This window comes from Microtus pennsylvanicus, chromosome 8 (assembly GCF_037038515.1).
Source record: "Microtus pennsylvanicus isolate mMicPen1 chromosome 8, mMicPen1.hap1, whole genome shotgun sequence".
In the NCBI taxonomy this organism is placed as follows: Eukaryota; Metazoa; Chordata; class Mammalia; order Rodentia; family Cricetidae; genus Microtus; species Microtus pennsylvanicus.
The window spans coordinates 107659153-107682016 of record NC_134586.1 but is presented as its reverse complement, the minus strand read 5'-3'; the positions used below and the strand labels follow the sequence as shown (position 1 = coordinate 107682016).

General features: G+C 37.4%; 1 pseudogene; it reads left to right on the top strand.

The window, feature by feature from the left end:
* Nucleotides 1-14618: 14618 nt before the first annotated feature.
* Nucleotides 14619-15561, top strand: LOC142855661 (CCHC-type zinc finger nucleic acid binding protein pseudogene; annotated as a pseudogene).
* The last annotated feature ends 7303 nt before the right edge of the window (nt 15562-22864 follow it).

Sequence of the window (22864 nt, the reverse complement as noted above, 5' to 3'; positions counted from 1 at the left end):
ATATATATATATATATATATATATACATATATATATATATGTATATATATATATATATTGGTGTATATATATATATAATTTTAATAATAATATAATTTTCCAATTTATACAAAATGGAATAGTATCATATTTCATTCCATTTAGTACCCTTTGGGTTACTTACTTCTTGCAGGTACTTGTGCTTGGTTGTATAAATAACAAGTAAGACATTTCCTTATAATTTCTTTAGCTTGTATCCCAAGTGATGGAAAAGTTCTTTTTTAAACTTTTGCTATTGACATTTTTTTAAAATAAAAATCTGAGATCTTCAGTACATTTTCAATTTCTCTATTATCTTTTGCTAGAGGAACTGGTAGACTTGCATGGGCTTGGATATATGTTATTTATATGTAATGGTTCCTTTTTCTGATTATTTCTTATAACTGAATAAATAATAATGTCACTTTTGTACTATCTAGTAAAAATGAGTGATTTCAATATTAGCAAAGTTCAATAGTCTTTTTCCATTGTGTCCTGCTTGCCCACTTTGTACAGCATATTCTCAACAGTCAATACAGAAACAGTTTCTTGCCTGAATGCTAGTTTTGTTCCTTTGCAAACAAATTCCACCTGTTGTTTCTTTGGTGCCTATCATCTTCTTTGGAGTAAATTGGTGCTGCAAGGGACAGATATATCTCTTTGTTATGAAAAGCCTTATCTTATTATAACATTTTAATTGCCATATTTTTAAGTCATTGATGTATTTGAAGATCTATTTATATACCTAAAACATATATAAGACCTTGAAGATATATGTAACATGAATACAATTTTGAATGTTATATGTTACTAATTACTAGCATGTATTTCTTTAATATTCTAAATAGTTTATACTAGTAATGTTCAAAAATTAGAAATTGACATTACACTGTAAATGGGCTGTGTGGGTACAATACCTTAAACAAGAGTAGAAACATGTATACAGCATATTCTAATGAAAATAAACTTTAATTTATACCAATATACAAAATTTAATAACAATGGAACGTATTTGAGAATAGTTGTTTAAAAGTCGACTCAAAATTTACTCTTTTTTTTCTAATCCTTTCTATATTTCATCCCCCCTTTTCTTTCAGAAAGAGATCCATGGGTGTATTCTCCTTTGTTTAGGATTCTCCCTCAGCATGGCCAATAATATTTTGTAACTAACCCACTTAAACAATAATAAACATCTATAACCTGTTGAATGGCCAAAAACCATCAAACCCATCTCTTGGGAATATGAGCACTGTTTTGTCTAGACTAATTCTTTTTGTGTATGGGTGCTAGCTAGTGGTGCAAGGGTATTTCTGAGGACCCTGAGGAAATTAGACTAATGATCAAGTCCTGGCTAGAAGAGTCTGTGAGACGGGACCATCTCAACAATCAGCCTTGAAGGTCTTCTGCATACAGAACTTTGAGGAAAATGCAAGAGAGTCACTATAAATGGCTGATTTACCTGAGCTCTCTGTTTTCACTGATTTTTGATCCCTTAGCACTGTGAAATAATAAACTTTCAATGGTAGCATATATATCTGTATTAACACATATATGAACTGTGAATTGTGCAAAAACAAGTCAAAGATTATTGTTTTATGTTTATGTTATTGTTGGTAAAAAGTATGTTATCTGTTTTATAGTTTTTTGATTTTATAGTTTATGGATTTTCAGAGGGTCTCCTCTGATCAAAACTGATATTCTTTAATCTTGAATAAATACATAGCCTTTCATTTTCTGGGTAATCAAAGGCATAGCATCTTCCCCAACATAACATATTTTTGACTTCTATTTTTAAGTTATGACATTTTGAAAAATATATAGTTTTGTTTAGTTTACCAGTTTTTATAAGTCAATGTCTCTAATAACTGTCTTTTATTCATCAATAATCAAAAATTCAAAGATAATAAAAAAATACAGGATCCAGACTTCCTATGTATTTTACATCTCTATATGACTTATTCTTTTTTTATTACATTCTTCTTTATTTAAAAGTTTTACTTTATTGTCTTTAAACTATTTATTTATTTAATGGTTATCCACAATCTTTTTCTTTATCTTAAGCCTATGCACATTGTTAAGCACAGTGCAGCCTGTTTAGGGATTGTTTTTTCATCTGAACCTTATATATCTGTACCCTTTTCTGTCTGTATGATAAAAATATTAAACTGCTGCATGGCTTAGATCATGGCAAGCTGGTCCTTAAAACACGCAGGCTACACCTGTGAAACATGGCTCTGTACCATGGCCTGCATTAAAAAAAAACTGCATCTAACAAGTTATGTTTGATTGTGTTTTTGTTTGTTCAGAACTATTTTTTAACTTTCTTTATTGTTATATGAAAATATGTGTCCTGGATTATGGACTCAATTAATTATTAAAATTTAACTGATAGCTTAGGCTTGTTATTGAAGTCAAATTTATGATCTCTATAACTAACTCACACCTACACACACACACACATGTCTCACTAAATGTATTTCAATTGGGCAGACTCTCTCTACTCATTTGATGATTAAATGATTAATATCAAAGATATTTGTCAAACTATTCTAAAATACTTTTTGAACTTCACATAGTAATTCAACTACAATCCTACCCTGATAATCACATTATTAGAGAGTGTATAGCAAGTATTTCTTGAATGATTCTGTATAAAGGGTTAGGTTGTATTACTGTGGAATCCCATCATTGGCTCTGTGCTTACATATCTGTTAAATGGCATTGATATCTATGGTTCTGTCCTATAAAAAAGAGAGAGTTGGGGAGAATAAATAAAAGGAAAAAGGGAAAATTAGACATCATGAAGCTCTTTATTGATCCTTATAGTTTTATTTCACATAGCTGTGACAACATTGTTTAAAAAACCTTTTCTGGAAATTGCTACAATGTTTAATGTGTTTATAGGATAATATACCGTTATTAGTTTATTTTCTTAAATCTTTAGATTGTTTTCAGCAACGTACTCAAGAAATTTCTTGTACTCATTCTTAATTAAACCACCTCTGGATCTCTATTTCTAGTAACTAATAACTAAACAACTATGGTTGTGATGATCATATGAATTACTGAATTGCTATTTGCTACCCAATGAAATAAGAGAAGCAAATTTCATATGATTCAACTTTACATTATTTTTCTTCTTTTTATTATTCCTCACTTGACTATTCTTTTGGTATGTATCAGTGTAAAGAAAAACATGATTTTTTTTAAATCATATCTACTCATGATTCACATTTGTCTATTGTCTCCTTGACCCTGATGGGAAATGAAGCAGATTATAGGTTAGAAAGTGTAGAGGAAGGAACTTAATCACACGTCTAATCCAAGTTCTCCATTGTTTAGTTGTTGACTAAGATTTTCTGTCCCACTATGTCCCACATCCATTTAATCACAAATAAACACACAGAGGCCTACTTTAATAATATACTGATTGACCTATTAGCCCAGGCTTCTTATTAACTCTTATAACTTATGCTAGCCCATATTTCTTGCCTGCATTAGCCACATGGCTTGGTACCTTTTTTGACGAGTCAATCACCTCTTGTTTCCTCTGTGTCTAGGTGATGTTTGCTGACTGAATCTTTCTTCTTCCCAGGATTCTCCTGTTCTCATTTCCCTGCCTCTACTTCCAGCCTGGCTACTAGCCAACCAGTATTTATTTAAAATAAAAGTGACAGGGTACAAACCATTGTCCCAGAGAACTCCCCCCTTTTATTTAAACAAGAACTTTGATTTAAATCTCCATTGTTAAGGTTGTAACCAACATTCTAAACAAAAATACATATTTATAATCCATTTTTATTTTCTTTTGGTTTCCTTTCTAGTTTTTCTAGCTTTATCCATATTCACACACACACACACACACACACACACACACACACACACACACACACATGCATGCACACCACTACATACAATTATATGAATTACAAAATTTTTGATCTTTCTAAATTTGGAAGTGCCACACCAACTCCAGTGTCATCTGTGTGACATTGCATATGTCATTATGCCTGAAGGGTGCTACATGTCCCATGGGACTAGGCTACCTGGAGGTCAATGGCAGATGGCCCAGTATTGTCCGCCCTTGGGGCATAGACGGGTTTCTCGATTAGCTGGTTATGAGGGATATGGGCTTTGCACAATCTCTTTTTATAATAAAAATATTCTATATATCTACAAGACAAGGATTATCTCTTCAGGAACAGCTCTGGGATAGGGAAGCACAGTATGGGAATGTATAAGACTACAGCAGAACCTTTGTCATACACGGGGTATATGATGAGCAAGGGTTAATGTTGATGGACAAAGACTGTTATACTTTGAACTTTATGGATAGGCTTGCTAAATCCCAACCCTCATGGTGTCTGCTGCATAAGAAGGTACTAAAAAGTATATTTCAACAGGTGCAGAGAACTGATTAGGCATATTTGGTCACTAGATGAGATAAAGAAAGGGTTAGAAAGAGGAAAGGCCATAATAGTGATAATGAGACAGAAACTTTCTATTCTTAAGATGAAACCATTTGTCTGAGGTTTACATTCTCAAGGTCAAGATTTCCTTTTCTAAGGATGTTTTATGTTTAACACCTGCCCCTGATAATATTTTTTCTTAAATATTTCTGATGTCACTAAAAGAAGCTTTCATACTGTGCCAACCAATGATACATGGCCTTCTGATTTGTTGTTTGTTTGAATACTATATAATGAAATCATGAATTCAGTAAAATCACAGCAGATTCCAACCACTCTCTTGTGTGTTGTGTCTGTCTGTCATTCGCCGAACTTGTGCCTTCCTGTTACCAAGACCCTGCTTCTTCCAAGGTCTGAGTAGCTCCCATGAGCCAGTCCGTGGCAGGAAGTTTGGGTCAAATTGCTTTATATAACGCTTTTAAGATTTATTCATTATCCTGCAATGTATTGATTTAATTTTTCTTCATACTTGAATAAATTTATATCATTTATATGTACATGTGCTCATTATCCATTTGTCTCTCAGCAGATGAACACTTCAACCCATTCTATTGGCAGTAGTGCATGGACTTTCAAGTATCAACATTATAGAGTACAGAAACCCTGTGCATATACCCAACTGTGGTTTAGCTGCGTCATAAGGTAGTTTTTTAAAAAATATTTTCAGAACTTTCTGTATTAATTTCCACAAAAAACTCTAAATTTTGCACTCCCACTGGCACTGAATAAGAGTTGCTCTTTCTCTACATCTTTGGCAATACTTGTCAGACTTATGAATAACAGCCATTCTGAATATGGTGATGTGATATGTTTAATTTACTTTTCCCTGGTGATAATAAAATTTTAAAGTCATAATGATGCAACACAGACCTATTAACTACCTTCTAAATTAATTTTAATCTTTAATGAAAATGTTTTTTATAATTACCATTCTACTTTTTTCCAGCGAATCTATAATGCTATGAATATTCATTTGAGTTCTTCAATGAATATCAATTTTCATTTGTGAGGTTTCTCTGATGTACCATATAATAGGAAAAGCAGAGGCTCAGGTACAGATTTAAGCTTGAATAAGGGCATACTTTAAGAGCTCAAGACATGATCATTTCACTGTCCTCCCATATGATAGCACCTATTTTGTCAATACTACCCTTTGCTTCCTGAATGCATATACAAAGTTAGTATTCAACAATAAAGAGAAAATTTAGCAGTCAATACTATAAATAATTATTACACAGAGAATTTTATCACCAATTCAGTTCTTGTGTATACCTTTTTTTTTTTACTTCCAATCTTTATTTTTCAAATTATGCTACAGTTAGTATGTTAATGTTAAAAAAACAGTATAAAGCCATGTCCTATTACAATGAATACAAATCTCTAAACTTACTTGATTACATATTCAAGTGAATGATTAGGGCAAAAAATAAAAATTATCAAACAACAGCATGGTTACATTTGATTAAGCCTATATGTTTCTACTTTTAAGCTATAAATTTCATGTATAACTGAGCATATTCACATGCTACTCCCAAGGCTATTGACTCTCCATAACCTGATGACAGTAAAGCTCTATTGTTGTAGGGAGCACAGGACCCTTTTGTTCCATCCTGCCTAGCTAGTTTGACCCCCAAAATAACCACACAGAAATTGTATTAATTAAATTACTGCCTGGCCCATTATATCTAGTCTCTTCTTGGCCAACTCTCATATCTTGATCTAACCCATATCTATTAATCTGTGTATCACCACGAGGTCGGGGAAAGATTCAGCATGTCTGACCTGGCAGCTTCATGGCGGCTCAGCTCTATCTGCTGTTTTTTTCCTCCCAGAATACAGTTCTGTCTTCTCTACCTTTGTAAGTTCTGCCCTATCAGGCCAAGCAGTTTCTTTATTGATTAACCAATGAAAGCAACACAAATACTGAAAGACCTCCTAAACCAATCTATTGCTGAAGACAATGCATTTAGTCAAACATTGAAAAATTGAGCTGGTGTCTAACTGAAAGTTTTACACTACTGCCTAGTATTCATGGCACTAGGATGAGAAGAAAAGTAATCATCAGTATCACCCAGGCACAAATCCTGAGACTGATACTAGAGATCTGCCTAAAAACTACACAGTGATAATATTAAGACAACTGTTATGAGAGTAACCAATCACTTTTAAAATTTTAATTTAAGGCCCATTCTATGAAATAGAAACCACATTAAAACTATTAACAGGAATAGGAACTTTAGAATAGATAGGTCACAAGCATTGTATGTAGCACATACTATATTCTACTAAAGGGATATTAGGATATCAATGACTCTAAAGGACATATTTCTATGTACTCTGAGATATCTCCGTTGGTGTGGGAGGTCCTTCTTTCTGTGTGTTGCTTTCATTGGTTAATGAATAAGTAACTGCTTTGAGCTATGGGAGGGAAGAACAGAGCTAGGTGAGGAAAACTGGACTGAATGCTGGGAGGAGGCAGAGTCAGGGAGATGCTATGGAACCACCACTGGAGAAAGACATGCTGAAACTTTGTTGGTAGGCCACAAACTGTTCATGGTGATGCACACATTACTATAAATGGGTTAAATTAAGATGTAAGAGTTAGCCAATAAGAAAAGAGCTAATGGAACAAGCAGTGTTTTAATTAATATAATTTCTGTGTGATTATTTTGTGTCTAACCTAACAAGTGGCTTGTTCTTTGCAATAGTTCATTACTCAGCCTTTCTCATAGAAGCTATAGTAGTTAATACAGAGATCTACAAGTGAACAATGTATAGAGACTAAGAGAACGTGGAACACCCAGCCTTACATGCCTGCACATTTCAAGATGTCTTTATTTTTTAACTCTGAGTAGTACAATATTGAGTAAATGTATGAGATTTTCTTTATCCATTCTTCAGTTGAGGGACATCTAGGTTGTTTGTAGGTTCTGGCTGTTATGATTAATGCTTCTCTGAACATAGTTGAACACACATCCTTGGGGCATCCTTTAGCTATATATCCAAATATAGTATTTACTGAGTCTTGAAGTAGGTTGTTTACTAATTTTCTGAGAAATTGCCATATTGATTTTTAAAACTGATGTATATTTTGCACTCCTACCAACAACGGAGGAGTGTTCTCCTTACCCCACTCCTCTACAGCATAAGTTGTCAATAGTGTTTTTTGATATTGGTCAGTAGTACAGGTGCATGATGGAATCTCGGAGTTATTTTGATTTGCATTTCTCTGATGACTAAGGATATTGAACAGTTCCTTAAATGTCTTTCAGCCATTTGAGATTCATCTGCTGAAAGTTCTCTGATGTGGGAGTGTCATATATTTCATTGGCTCTAAGCAATAAAGAAACTGCTAGGCCCATTGGATAGGCCCACCCTTAGGTGGGTGGAGTAAACAGAACAGAATGCCGGGAGGAAGAGGAAGTGAGCTCAGACTCGACAGCTCTCCTCTCCAGAGCAGACGCCTCAGCAGAGACGCCATGCTACCTGCTCCAGGGAAGACGCACACCATGCCCCAGCTCCGACCCAGGATGGACTTAGGCTAGAATCTTCCCGGTAAGCGCACCTAGGGGCGCTACACAGATGATTAGAAATGGGCCAGAGCAGTGTTTAAAAGAATACAGTGTCCGTGTAATTATTTCGGGCCATAAGCTAGCCGGAGCCGGGCGGCTGGGGATTTGGGGACGCAACCCTGCCGCCGTCCTTATTACTACAAATGACGCCCAGACGTGTGGCTAACTAAACCCACTTAAAAAACCTGAGAAGGCTTAAAAATAAGGGAGAGAGAGTTTAACACAGATTTTTGCTGTTTGTTCGTGGCGTGCTGTAGAGAGATTTCCTGATTCAGCAACAGCAGCAGAAAAAAAGCTGCGTTATTTTAAAGTGTGGCTTCCCGGGGTTTTGCCGCCAGTGCAAACTCTGGCTTTAGGTTTGTGTTCCTGCTTGGGATCGGAAGGAGAGTGCTCTGAGACCTTGATGATGACTCAGAGCTCCCCGCCTGCTCCTGGGCTGAAGGCAGAATCAGGCTTAGGCAGGCGGAAGAGCATGGCGGATTCCTGCTGCCATACAGAGACGTGTTTTCAGACTGCACAGTGCTCTGCGTGTCAGATTTGGATGTTACTTGGATGAAAAGAATTTCTGTGCTGCACGCTCAGTCTCAGAATTAAAGTGCTGAGTGCCGCTCCTACCTGGTAGCCCCAAGAGGCTTCCTGACTCAGCTTCAGCTGCAAAACCCTGCAGCTCATTAAGAGGTCCTGCCACGAAACACTTAAACGGTGGTGACGAAAAGCTGAACGCATGCTTTTCGGTTTTTCAGCCGTAGCAGGAAAAAAGCTGCCCGTTTAAAAATGCCGGCTTTCTGGGCCATCCTGCCAGGGCAAACTCTGACTGTTTGAGGCAGGAGGGCCGGCTACCAAGAGAGGACTTGAGTGTTGTCTGTTGTAGCTCGCTGGCTGGCAGGGACCTTGAAATGCTATAAACATGGCTGCAGCCTGTATTTCCGCCATGAGGCTGGAAAGCTAAGGAATGGACTGGATCTAGCTGGCAAAGCCCACGCCTTTAGTCCTACTGATATTGCTTGGTAAATTAAAGACTCAGGTGGTCAGAAACAGAGAGATATACAGTAAAGAGAGATTCAAAGACAGAGAAAATTTCTGAATGGTTTAAAGTGTGTTAAAAATATATGCAGACTAAAAGTTAAAATTCTTAAAGTAAACGTCTGTGACTTCAAGGTGTGGTAGCACACGCCTTTAATCCCAGTGCTTAGAAGGCAGAGATAAACAGATCTCTGTGAGTTCAAGGTGTAGTAGCACACGCCTTTAATCCCAATGCCTGGGAGGCAGAGACGGCGGATCTCTGAGAGTTCAAAGACAGCCTGGTCTACAGGGTTATTCCAGGTCAAAGATATATGCTCAAAAAGCAAAAAGTTAACCTAGGAATGTCACAGCTTAGATTCTTAAGCGCCTAGTGATTTAAAGGCGCAAATCAAAAGTGCTCCTGGATGGTAAAAAATTGCAGATTCACAATAGGACAGATTCAGACCACTAAATGAGTCACACTGTTGGATGAATGTACGTAGGCTTGGGAGAGAGAAGAAAAAGAATATAGAGAATAAAGTTAATGGTTTAAAAAGAAAAAAGTAAAATTAAAGTCTTTAAAGAGACAGAGTACAGATAGTTATAGATATAAATAAAAATAAGCCGCGTAAAGATGGAAAATCCACAGAGAGTCTGGATTATGTACATTGTGTTTTCTTTAAAATTTTTGACTGCGAAGGAGCTAAGTACAGAGAGACATTTTATTATATGGGCTGCCAAGTGGAACCAGAACGGATATCATGAGGGTATGATTTCAGAATTTGGGTCTAAGGATATGATGCTTTGGAGAGAGTCTTCTTTTGTTTTCACAGAGGATGAGACCCTGTTCATTTCTTCAATTCCAATTTGGTATGATGGACCACGTCCTCCTGAAGGGTTGCTGTGAACATCTTCAGAAAATTGCCTTGCTCAACTGCCAACTGAGATAAACCTGGCACACAGGTTACACCCTAAAATCATTAACGACGCCCCCATTCAGCAGGAAGCAGTTTGGAGAGAAAAAACTGCGCCCATGTTCCCAAATATAGTTTATAAATGTTCTTTTACATTTAAAGGGGGATATGATATAGGTATGAATAATTTGCATTAGTATAGATTTTGCTTTATTTATAGAGATTTAAGGTCAATTTTGTTATATGTATAAATGTTTCTGATGTAACTTTTACTTGATAACTGTTTTGTTATATGTAATTTTGCTATGTTAAGGTTAAAGCCTTCCTTTTTTTTGTTTAAACAGAAAAAGGGGAAGTGATGTGGGAGTGTCATATATTTCATTGGCTCTAAGCAATAAAGAAACTGCTAGGCCCATTGGATAGGCCCACCCTTAGGTGGGTGGAGTAAACAGAACAGAATGCCGGGAGGAAGAGGAAGTGAGCTCAGACTCGACAGCTCTCCTCTCCAGAGCAGACGCCTCAGCAGAGACGCCATGCTACCTGCTCCAGGGAAGACGCACACCATGCCCCAGCTCCGACCCAGGATGGACTTAGGCTAGAATCTTCCCGGTAAGCGCACCTAGGGGCGCTACACAGATGATTAGAAATGGGCCAGAGCAGTGTTTAAAAGAATACAGTGTCCGTGTAATTATTTCGGGCCATAAGCTAGCCGGAGCCGGGCGGCTGGGGATTTGGGGACGCAACCCTGCCGCCGCCCCTATTACTACAGTTCTCTGTTTAGGACCATATCCCATCTCCATTTTTTTGAATTATTTGTTATTTTGTTGTCATTTTTCTTGAGTTCTTTGCATATTTTGGAATTGAGTCCTCTGTCAGGTCATGAAGAAATTTTCCCAGTCTGTAAGCTGCCATTTTATTTTGTTTATTCTACCCTTTGCTTTACAGAAGCTTCTCAGTTTCTTGAGGTGCCATTTACTAATTGTTGCTCTCAATGTCTTTGCTACTGGGATCATATTTAGGAAGTGGTCTCCAGTGACAATGCTTTCAAGTATACTCCCCAATTTCTTTTCTATGAAGTTCAGTGTGCTTTGTTTTATGTTGAGGTCTTTGATTCATTTGTACTTGAATTTTGTACATGGTAATAAATATGGATTTGTTTGCATTCTCTCTTATATTGATATATAATTTTATCTGCACCATTTGTTGAATATGCTTTCTTTTTTTTCTATTTTATCTTCTTAGTCAAAAATCAAGTGTTCATATGTATGTGGATTGATATCTGGGTTTTTGATTCAATTCCGTTGGTACTCCTGTCTGTTTTAATGTAAATATGAGGCTGTTTTTATTACTATAGCTTTATAGTAGAGTCTGAAGTCATGAAGGGTAATACCTCCAGAAGTTTCTTTATCATACAAGATTGTTTTTGCTATCCTGAGTACTTGATTTCCATATGAAGTTGAGTATTATTCTTTTGAGATTTGTGAAGAATTTTGCTGGGATTTTGATGGACATTGTATTGAATCTGTTTGGATGGGTGATTCTTAAGTTCATTGAGTCATAGCAACTGTTATTTCCCTTATTTTTCTGTTAAGTTTCTGTCTGGCAGTCCTGTCTAGTGATGAGAAAGGAGTGTTGAAGCCTCACACTATTAATGCATATGGCTTAATATGCAGCTTATGCTTTAGTAATTTTTCTTTGAGATCTGAAGGTGAATAGATGTTCAGAATTGAGATTTCTGCTTGAGAAGTTTCCCTGTGAAAAACATGAAATGTCCTTCTTTGTCTATTTTGTTTAACTTAATTTGAAGCCTATTTAGTTAGATAATAGGATAGCTACACTAGTTTTTTTTTCCTTATGCCCATTTGATTGAAAAAAAAATTTTTCTCAACCCTTTACTCTGAGATGATGTCTATCTTTGAAATTGAAGTGTGTTCCTGAATGTAGTGAAGGAATAGATTATGTTTTCATAACCAATATTTTAGCCTGTGTTTTTTCATAGGTGAGTTGAGTACATTTATATTGAGGAATATTAATGACCAATGATTGTTATTTCCTGTAATTGTAGTTTTTGTTTTTGGTGATATAATTGTGTATGCTTTTCCCTTCTATAGGATTTGCTGTTGTGAGGTTATCTTTTTTATGTATTTGTTGGTGTCGCTTAATTTCTTGGATTGGAATTTTCCTTCTATTCCTTTGTATAGGGCTGGATTTGTGACTAGGTGTTGTTTTAACCTGGTTTTATTTAGAAATATCTTGTTTTTTCTGTCTATGTTGATTGAAAATTTTGCTGGGTGTAGTTTTCTTGGCTGGCATCCATGGTTTCTTAATGTCTATACAATGCTTGACCAGGACCTCCTGGTTTTCATTGTTTCCATTGAGAAGTCAAGTGTAATTCTGATATGTCTGCCTTTATATGTTATTTGGACTTTTTTTCTTTTCAGCTCTTAATATTCTTTCTTTATTCAGTATGTTTAGTTTTTTTTTAATTATATAGTGAGGGGACTCATTTTTCTTTTCTAGTCTATTTAGTGTTCTGTAACCTCCTTCTACTTTCATAGACATGTCCTTCTTTAGGTTGGGGAAGTTTTCTTTTATGATTATGTTGAATATTTTTTCTGTACCTTTCAGTTGAACTTCTCCTCCTTCTATGCCTGTTTTTCTTAGGTTTGCTCTTTTTATAGTGCCCCATATTTCCTGGATATTTTGTGTTAAACTATTCTTAGACTTAACATTTTGTTTGACATATGATTGATTCTATTTCCTCTTTTGTATCTCCAATACCTCACAATCTTTCTTCAATCTCTTGTATTCTATTGTTTATGCTTGCTTTTGTCATTCCTGATCATTTACCCACATTTTCCATTTCCAGAATTACCTTGTTTTGTATTTTCTGTTTTGTTATTTCTTGCTTTTCTTTTTTTTTCTTTTTTTTTCTTTTTTTTTGATTATTTTTTTTTTATTGATAAAAGAATAAAGGAAAAAAAAAACAAATTTCCACCTCCTCCCAGCCTCCCCTTTCCCTCCCCCCCTCCCACTCTTCTCCCCCTCCTCCCACTCTTCTCCCCCTCCTCCCACCCCTCTCCCCTTCCCCCCACTCCTCTCCCCCTCCCTCTCACTTACCACAGGGCAGGGAACCCTGACTGCTCTTGCTTTTCTTTAAGGGTATTATCGATTTCTTCCTATTTTTTGTCTTTCCCTCTACTTCTTTGAGATTTTACATTTCCTCTCTAAGGACCTCAAACATTTTTCTAATGTTATTTTAAGGTCATTTTCTCCTGCTTCATCTGTGTTGGGATGTTCAAGTCTTGCTGTTGTAGAACCAGTAGTTTTTAGTAGTCCCTTGTTGCTCTTTGTGTTGTTGAATGTATTCTTCTCTTGTTGTCTACCCATCTTTTCCTCTAATTTTACAGTTGGGGATGTCTTTCTAGTGATCACTCTTCCAGGTGGGAGGCTCACATGGTTGCTCCTCAAGGTGGATTCCTGACAATGATTTCAGTCACATAGGTTGTTTGGTACTCCCTGAGTTTGCTTGAGCCTTCCTTCCTGCTCCTGGAGGTCACTTGGACCTTGTTTGTCTGTTCTCCGATGAAGTTGTTCATCACACCTGGAGGTTGATCAGGCACTCAAGTATGTTGCTTGGTCCTTCCTGCATGCTGGTGGAGGTTGCTCAGGCCTTGCTTCCCTGCTCCCATTGGTTACTCACTGCTTCTGGATTATACTTGGTCATTTGCCTGTTCACTGAGGTCACACAAGCATTACTGGACTGCCCCTTTAGGATCACTCAGACCTGCTCCTGGAGGTCACTGGGGCTTTGCATGCCTTCTCCCAGGTGTTGCTCAGGCCTTGCTTGCCTACTTCTCATGATCATTTGGGCATTGCTTGCCTGCTCCTTAAGGACACTCCCAGAGCTAGCCTTTTTTAAAGGAACAGGTTACCATCTGCTTCTGACACTATGATTGAACACTAACATTTCTCACTTCTGATTTTATTAAAAAGATATGGCAGCTTTAAAGAATTTAGTGCCAAGTTCTCAAGACTTCATCCTGCTGATTTGATGCATAGGATCACCTGAGACAGCTGGAGTGCTGCCATATCCTGGGGCTGCTGTTTTTCACTGTTATCCAGGCTCTGTGGAATTGTCTGGTGTCTCTTGGACCTGACAAGGTGCTGGCAGTACAGAGCATAAGGTTAAGTTTAGGGAAAAAAAATCTTTAGTTCCTGGTGACTGAAGAGGAGGGTATCAGGGCCAGGAAAATATGGGAAGAGGTGGGCTGCTTAGGGCTTGGTAATTGAGGGATGGGTACATCTGACATGTTTGAGGTGAATTCTCCAAGTTGGCTACCTGGAACTTATAAAAATTGTTTGAGATTGTGACAATATAAATTTTAAACATGTTAGCATTTTTATTCTTCATAATCTGTACTAAAATTTTTTTGTGAAATGGCAGTATATGCATGTCAGAAATGATGGTGACAATTGTATTCTGTACAGTGAAAAGCATCTTTTAGTTATATAGCTAGAAAACAACCAAAGAGAATTTAAAATCTTGTCTTGCAGCTACGGTAGTTGTAGTACTCTGCCAATGCTAGATAGCTTGTCAAAATTTTATTAATTAATGTTAAGAATATGAACTACAGGCAAACCTGCGTGTGGCGCAGGCAAGGACTCTGAAAATAAACAGCCACTGCTTTGCGAGTCGTCTTCCAGGGCCTGCATCTGAGTCTCCACCACTGTGGGCAGCTCAGACGCCAAAGCTCTAACTGCAGCTATGAGTAGCAACGAATGCTTCAAGTGTGGAAGATCTGGCCACTGGGCCAGGGAGTGCCCTACTGGTGGAGGTTGGGGTCATGGAATGAGAAGCTGTGGCAGAGGTGGTTTTACCTCGGACAGAGGGTTCCAGTTTGTTTCCTCATCTCTTCCTGATATCTGTTACCACTGTGGTGAGTCTGGTCATCTTGCCAAGGATTGTGATCTTCAGGAGGATGCCTGCTATAACTGCGGTAGAGGTGGCCACATTGCCTAGGGCTGCAAGGACCCCAAGAGAGAGCGAGAGCAATACTGCTATAACTGTGGCAAGCCAGGCCATCTGGCCCGTGACTGTGACCACGCGGATGAGCAGAAGTGCTACACTTGTGGTGAATTTGGACATATTCAAAAAGACTGCACCAAGGTGAAGTGCTATAGGTGTGATGAAACTGGTCATGTAGCCATCAATTGCAGCAAGACAAGTGAAGTCAACTGTTACCGCTGCGGCGAGTCAAGGCATCTTGCACGGAATGCACAATTGAGGCTACAGCCTAATTATTTTCCTTTGTCACCCCTCCTTTTTCTGATTGATGGTTGTATTATTTTCTCTGAATCCTCTTCACTGGCCAAAGGTTGGCAGATAGAGGCTGTTCCTAGGCCAGTGAGCTTTGACTTGCAGTGTAAAAGGAGGAAAAAAGGTGGAAAAAAACCGAATTTCTGCATTCAACTACAAAAAAAAGTTTATGTTTAGTTTGGTAGAGGTGTTATGTATAATGCTTTGTTAAAGAACCCCCTTTCCGTGCCACTAGTCAATAGGGATTAATGAATGGGAAGAGTTCAGTCAGAACCACCTGTGTCTTATCAGATGACTATGGATTAAAGTTAGAATTCAACAACAATGCTACCCCCAGAAAGCCTACAAATTCATGGAAACTGAACATTCAACTACTGAACCACACCTGGATCAAGGAAGATATAAAGAAAAAAATTAAAGTCTTCCTTGAATTCAATGAAAATAAAGAAACAACATACTCAAACTTATGGGACACTATGAAAGCAGTCCTGAGAGGAAAGTTCATAGCACTAAGTGCCCACTTAACAAAAACAGAGAAAGCTCACATTGGAGACTTAACAGCCCACCTGAAAGCTCTTGAAAAAAAAAAGAAGCAGACTCACCTAGGAGGAGTAGAAGACTGGAAATAATCAAACTGAGGGCTGAATTCAACAAAATAGAAACACAGAAAACAATCCAAAGAATCAATGAAACAAAAAGCTGGTTCCTGGAGAAAATCAACAAGATTGAAAAACCCCTATCCAAACTAATCAAACGGCAGAGAGAATATGCAAATTAATAAGATCAGAAATGAAAAGGGGGACATAACCACAGACACAGAGGAAATTCAGAGAATCATTAGATCTTACTACAAAAGCCTATATGCCACAAAACTGGAAAATGTAAAAGAAATGGACACGTTTTTAGATAAATACCATATACCAAAGTTAAACCAGGACCAGGTGAACAATCTAAATAGACCTGTTAGTCGCGAAGAATTAGAAGCTGTTGTCAAAAACCACCCTACCACCTACCAAAAAATGCACAGGACCAGATGGTTTCGATGTGGAATTCTACCAGAACTTCCAAGAAGACCTAATACCTATACTCCTTAATGTATTTCACAAGATAGAAACAGAAGAGTCATTGCCAAATTCTTTTTATGAAGCTAGAGTTACTGTGATACCAAAATCACACAAAGACTCAACCAAGAAAGAGAATTACAGGCCAATCTCACTCATGAACATCGATGCAAAAATCCTCAACAAAATACTGGCAAACCGAATCCAAGAACACATTAGAAAAATTATCCATTATGATCAAGTAGGCTTCATCCCAGAGATGCAGGGCTGCTTCAACATATGAAAATCTATCAATGTAATCCATCATATAAATAAAATGAAAGAAAAAAAAAACATATGATCGTTTCATTAGATGCTGAAAAAACATTTGACAAAATTCAACATCCCTTTATGATAAAAGTCTTGGAGAGATTAGGGATACACGGGTCATACCTAAATATAATAAAATCTATTTACAGCACGCTGACAGCTAACATCAAATTAAACGGAGAGAAACTCAAAGCCATCCCACTAAACTCAGGAACACGACAAGGCTGTCCACTCTCTCCATACCTCTTCAATATAGTGCTTGCGGTTCTAGCAATAGCAATAAGACAACATAAGGGGAACAAGAGGATTCGAATTGGAAAGGAAGAAGTTAAACTTTCGTTATTTACAGATGATATGATAGTGTACATAAGCGACCCCAAAAACTTCACCAAAGAACTTTTACAGCTGATAAACACCTTTAGTAAAGTAGCAGGATACAAGATCAACTTCAAAAAATCAGTCGCCCTCTTATACACAAAGGATATGGAAGCAGAGAGGGAAATCAGAGAAGCATCACCTTTCATGATAGCTACAAACAGCATAAAATATCTTGGGGTAACTCTGACCAAGGAAGTGACAGATCTATTTGACAAGAACTTTAAGTCTTTGAAGAAAGAAATTAAAGAGGATACCAAAAAATGGATGGACATCCCTTGCTCTTGGATTGGGAGGATCAATATAGTAAAAATGGCAATTCTACCAAAGGCAATTTATAGATTCAATGCAATCCCCATCAAGGTCCCATCAAAATTCTTCACAGATCTTGAGAGGACAATAATCAACTTTATATGGAAAAACAAAAAAAAAAAACCCAGGATAGGCAAAACAATCTTATACAATAAAGGATCTTCAGGAGGCGTTACCATCCCTGACTTCAAACTCTATTACAGAGCTGCAGTATTGAAAACAGTGTGGTACTGGCATAAAAACAGAGAAATTGACCAATGGAATCGTATAGAAGACCCGGATTTGAACCCACGAACCTATGAACACCTCATTTATGATAAAGGAGCTAAAAGTATACAATGGAAGAAAAAAACCATCTTCAACAAATGGTGCTGGCACAACTGGATGTCAACCTGTAGAAGAATGAAAATAGACCCATGTCTATCACCATGTACAAAACTCAAGTCCAAATGGATCAAAGACCTCAATATCAGTCGGAACACACTGAACCTGATAGAAGAGAAAGTGGGACGTACCCTGCAACAGATTTGCACGAGAGATTGCTTCCTATGTATAACCTCGGCAGCACAGACATTAAGGGCAACATTGAATAAATGGGACCTACTAAAACTGAGAAGCTTCTGTAAAGCAAAGGATACTGTCACTAAGACAAAACGGCGACCTACTGACTGGGACAAGATCTTCACCAACACTGCAACTGACAAAGGTCTGATCTCCAAAATACACAGAGAACTCAAGAAACTACACTTTAAAATGCTAATTAACCCAATTAAAAAATGGGGCACTGAACTGAACAGAGAATTCTCAACAGAAGAACTTCAAATGGCCAAAAGACTCTTAAGGTCATACTCAACCTCCTTAGCGATCAGGGAAATGCAAATCAAAACAACTTTGAGATATCATTCTACACCTGTCAGAATGGCTAAAATAAAAAAACACCAATGAAAGCCTTTCCTGGAGAGGTTGTGGAGGAACGGGTACCCTCAACCATTGCTGGTGGGAATGCAATCTTGTGCAACCACTTTGGAAATCAGTGTGGAGGTTTCTCAGGAAATTCAGGATCAACCTACCCCTGTACCCAGCAATACCACTCTTGGGAATATACCCAAGAAATGCCCTATCCTATGACAAAAGCATTCATTCAACTATGTTCATAGCAGTATTATTTGTAATAGCCAGAACCTGGAAACAACCTAGATGCCCTTCAATGGAAGAATGGATGAAGAAAGTGTGGAATATATACACACTAGAGTACTATGCTGCGGTAAAAAACAATGACTTCTCAAATTTTGCATGCAAATGGATGGAAATAGAAAACACTATCCTGAGTGAAGTAACCCAGACCCAAAAAGATGAACATGGGATGTACTCACTCATAACTGGTTTCTAGCCATAAATAAGGGTCACAGAGTCTACAATTGCTGAACCTAAAGAAGCTAAATAAGAAGGTGAACCCAAGGAAAAACATATAGTTATCCTCTTGGCTATGGGGAGTAGACAAAATTGCCGGGGAGAAAATTGGGATCTTTGGGGTGGGGTGGGATGGTGGTTAGGGGAGATGGGGAGAGAAAAGTGAGAAGGGGAGGATGGGGGAACTTAGGGAAACAGGATGATTGGGATAAAGAAGGTTGGATAGGAGAGCAGGGAAGCACAATTCTTAGTTAAAGGAGCCACCTTAGGGTTGGCAAGAGACTTGAACCTAGAGTGGCTCCCAGGAGCCCAAAGCGATGTCCCCAGTTCTAAAGAAGAAGAAGAAGAAGAAGAAGAAGAAGAAGAAGAAGAAGAAGAAGAAGAAGAAGAAGAAGAAGAAGAAGAAGAAGAAGAAGAAGAAGAAGAAGAAGAAGAAGAAAAAGAAGGAAGACCAGGACCAGATTCTTTTAGTGCAGAATTTTATCAGAACTTCCATGAAGAGCTGATACCTATACTCCTTAATGTGTTTCATATAATAGAAACAGAAGTATCATTGCTGAACTCTTTTTATGAAGCTACAGTCACCCTGATTCCAAAACCACACAAAGACCCAACCAAGAAAGAGAATTACAGACCAATCTCACTCACAAACATCAATGAAAAAATTCTCAATAAAATTCTTGCAAACAGAATCCAAGAACACATCAAAAAATATCCATTACAATCAAGTAGGCTTCATCCCAGAGATTCAGGGCTGCTTCAACATATGAAAATCTATCAATGTAATCCATCATATAAATAAACTAAAAGAAAAAAAAACATATGATAATTTCATTATATGCTGAAAAAGCATTTGACAAAATTACATTGAAAATCTATCAATGTAATCCATCATATAAATAAACTAAAAGAAAAAACATATGATCATTTCATTATATGCAGAAAAAGCATTTGACAAAATTCAACACTCCTTTATGATAAAGGTTTTGGAGAGGTTAGGGATATAAGGATCATACCTAAATATAATAAAAGCAATATATATAGCAAGCAAACAGCTAATATCAAATTAAATGGAGAGAAACTCAAAGCTATTCCACTAAAATCAGGTACAAAAAAGGTTGTCCACTCTCACCATTTCCCTTCATCATAGTGCTTGAAGTTCTAGCAATAGCAGTAAGACAACATAAAGAGATCAAGGGGGATTCAAATCAGAAAGAAAAAGTCAAACTTTTGTTATTTGCAGATGATATGATAGTGTACACTAGTGACCCCAAAAACTCTACCAAAGAACTCCAACAGCTGATAAATACCTTCAGTAAGGTGGCAGGTTACAAGATCAACTCAAAAAAAAAAAAAATCAGTTGCCCTCCTATACACAAAGGATAGAGAAGCAGAGAGGGAAATCAGAGAAACATCACCTTTTATGATAGCCACAAATAACATAAAGTATCTTGGGGTAAATTTTCCATCCCTGACTCTCATGTGTCACATGTCACATGTCACACAGACATGTAGGTCTTTGGAGCAAAGAAATAAAGTGGAGAATCCTAGCCATCAGTGAAAATCAGATTTGTTATAGGTGTGAGAGAGCTGTTATAGATAGATAGAATCTTTGCATGGAGGTAGATTGTGGTTCTACTTAGTTAGGTGTAGAACTGCATGAGTTTGTGGCTCTTCCCAGTCCAAACCTGGGGCAAAGTTTGTGGCTCCTCCCAGTCCAAACCTGGGGCAGAGTGTTGCAGAGGCAGCTGATCATATGATCGCCCATAGCAAAGATGGAGTTTAGACCATCTGATCTGTATCTTTGTCCTTAGTAAAGATGGCATATGTAACATAGTCACCCACAGCAAAGATGACAGTGACGTCATCTGACCTGCCCTTAGCAAAGATGGTACCTAACCATATGTTGCAAGTCACTGAGAATCGATGTGTCTCACAGAGCATTTATACAGCTGGCATACAGGATGTGTAAAACACATATTTAGAATAGAATCATATCCACGTAGCCACACAATTTACACATTCTTTCATACACCAAATAGACAGAAAAATACATTTTGTGTATGGAAGGGAAGATAAAAGGGGAGAAGAATAGAGGGAGAAGGGGGATGAGGAGAAAGAGGCAGAGAGAGAGAGAGAAAAACAGAAAAGAGAGAAGGGGAGGGAGGGAAAGAGGGGGAAGAAAGAGAGAGGAGGGGAAGGGGAGAAAGAAAGATCTGCTTGCCTCAGCAAAGGAAGGTGGAGTGGGGTTGGGGGGGTTGAGGAAGTGTGCAGGGCTTTCTCTTAAAGGGATAGGACAGACCATTACAGACTGGAGCCTGAACACCTGAACACACACACACACACACACACACACACACACACACACACACACACACACAGTTGAAAAGCAAATCCAAATCTTCACTCATGGAAGCCTGGGCAGAGTTGGAAGAGTGGCCTACCATTAGCAAGTGTGTGAAATTTCAGCAGACAGAAAGGGCATTGGAATGTGAGCTGTTGTTCCACCTTCAGGATCTCTGTGTGACTCAAGCCTACTGCCACTGGGCAGGAGGGAAGAGGGAGAGAGCCTGGTCAAGTCATGCAAGGTACCCTTGTAAGATAGGCCAGGAGAAAGATGGGCCCAAACCTCAGCAAGTTCAAAGTAAGCCATACAGAGACAAATTGAGCATGTAGTTTTGTTTAGAAAGAGAGTATTGGGAGAAGAGAGGGAGGGTAGGCGAGACAGAGACACAGAGAGAAAGAAACAGGGAGGAAAAAGATAGAGAGGGAAAGAAAGAGACTGAGAACCACTTGCCTGGGGAAAAAGAAAGATCAAGAGTGGCTAGAACTTGCCTACTAAAGAAACAGGGTAAAATCCGCTCATGAGTAATGTGTGGAGTGTGCCTGAACACTTGCAGGAAGTATATGTTCAAAAAACATTGCCTTAGAATTGTTTTCAATAAAGTTTTTAAAGATGCAAGTTTCATGAACAACTGGGCATTTACCTTTCTTTTCTTTTTGAGACACTGTCTAATTGTGTAGTCTTGTTTGGCTTGGAACACTCAAGATTCCTCCTCTCTTCGCCTCCAGAGCTAGAGAACTTAAGGTATACAACACTTTATGTATATAGATGAGTATTTTCTTTATCTGTTATACAAACAGAAAATACTGCACCTCTTACAATGTTTAAATGTTTAATAAGTCTGTAGGCATAAAAATTATACTGAGATCAAGATCCAGCATTCCAGTGATGTCATTGTTATAATATGTTATGGAAAAATTGTCAGATGGAATGTTGCTGACAAGAAATCATCACCAGAAGTGATCCTATGATTCAGAAATATGTGTAAAATTCTCTTAAATGCATTGCAACTTTTAGTTTCCTAGGCACCATGAATAAAAGTTCCACAAATTACTGCCTACTGTGCAAAATAAGTGGTTACACTCCAGAGCTACAAAACCACTACTTTCAATTCCAGGAGAAACTTAAAACCACTACTTTCAATTCCAGGAGAAAGTTAACTCTTATAGGTTTTATAAAAATAAATAATGTAAAATACAACAGCGGTTCACCATCATTCATATATTTCAGTCCTAATGTACATTGAAAGTTGAAATAAATCTTTTAATCTTATGAAGAAACTTAGTTTCAAATATTCAATAGTATTTTATGTCAGGAAACAATGACATTTATCTTCTAACAAAATATTACAAACTAGTTTTAATGTATGTGTTTTGCATTTGTTTAAAATGTATCAACTAATGCAATTAATAAAATTTGCATATTATTCAGGAAAGAGAAACAACAAAACCCAAAAATAATAGTTAGTTAAAGTAAAACAAATGTAATTTATATAATCTCCCAGTAGATAAGCAGCATGTAAGTATATACACTTCTAAGTAGTATATAGATATATAATATATAAAGAATGGATGAATTTAGAGAAAGTGACAACTGTAGATTAATGAAGACAAGTTATTTAATTTCAAATAAAGTAGAATAGTTTTACATAGAATAAAGGCAGATATCCTATTTCTTGATTAGCAAGTAGGTCTTCATATCACAAGTAAGTTTAGTAATTTGGATTTTGGCTCACCGGATCATTAGCTACAAGAGTGG